Source organism: Myotis davidii, unplaced genomic scaffold (assembly GCF_000327345.1).
Source record: "Myotis davidii unplaced genomic scaffold, ASM32734v1 scaffold15886, whole genome shotgun sequence".
Taxonomy (NCBI): domain Eukaryota; kingdom Metazoa; phylum Chordata; class Mammalia; order Chiroptera; family Vespertilionidae; genus Myotis; species Myotis davidii.
The window spans coordinates 2,978-3,450 of NW_006297446.1; the positions used below are offsets into that span (position 1 = coordinate 2,978).

General features: G+C 40.6%; 1 long non-coding RNA gene across 1 annotated transcript in view; it reads right to left on the reverse strand.

Moving 5' to 3' along the window:
• Positions 1 to 122: 122 nt before the first annotated feature.
• Positions 123 to 473, reverse strand: part of LOC107184568 — a 1,766-nt gene continuing 1,415 nt past the window's right edge. Inside the window, exon 2 of the long non-coding RNA XR_001515421.1 lies at positions 123 to 230. This is a non-coding gene — a long non-coding RNA (uncharacterized LOC107184568). The remainder of the gene's footprint in view (positions 231 to 473) is intronic.

Here is a 473-nt window from a genome sequence, read left to right on the forward strand (position 1 = left end):
GCGGATATCATATGAGTCCTAAGCTAGAAAACCCCGTTAGCTTACTCCACTTCATTTCCATTCACACACCATTTCAATTGAAATTCTAGTCTCTAATTCTAGTAAAGGACCCAAAGACACAGTTTATGTGTTTTTTTTTTTATTTAAGTACAAATGGTTAAATAGGTGTGCCATACTGGTAAAGGGGCTTCTAGAAGTTGGTAAAGAAGGGCAGGACGGCCTGTAATTCCCTGAAGAAGGAAAAAAAACAGAAACAAAACACAAAACACAGAAGGTGAGGACAGTAATTCCCAGAAGCCTTCAATCCACCCTCACCACCTTTCCTCTTTCATCCTCTTCCATGTGCTTCTGCCACTTCCTTTGACTTCTGTGGCCCTTACAGTATATTCACCAAAAGCACACAGGGTGATCTTTGTAAACTTGAGGTAGTTCTCATTTCTCTGTTCACAAGCACTCAAAGGGTTTCCTATCTC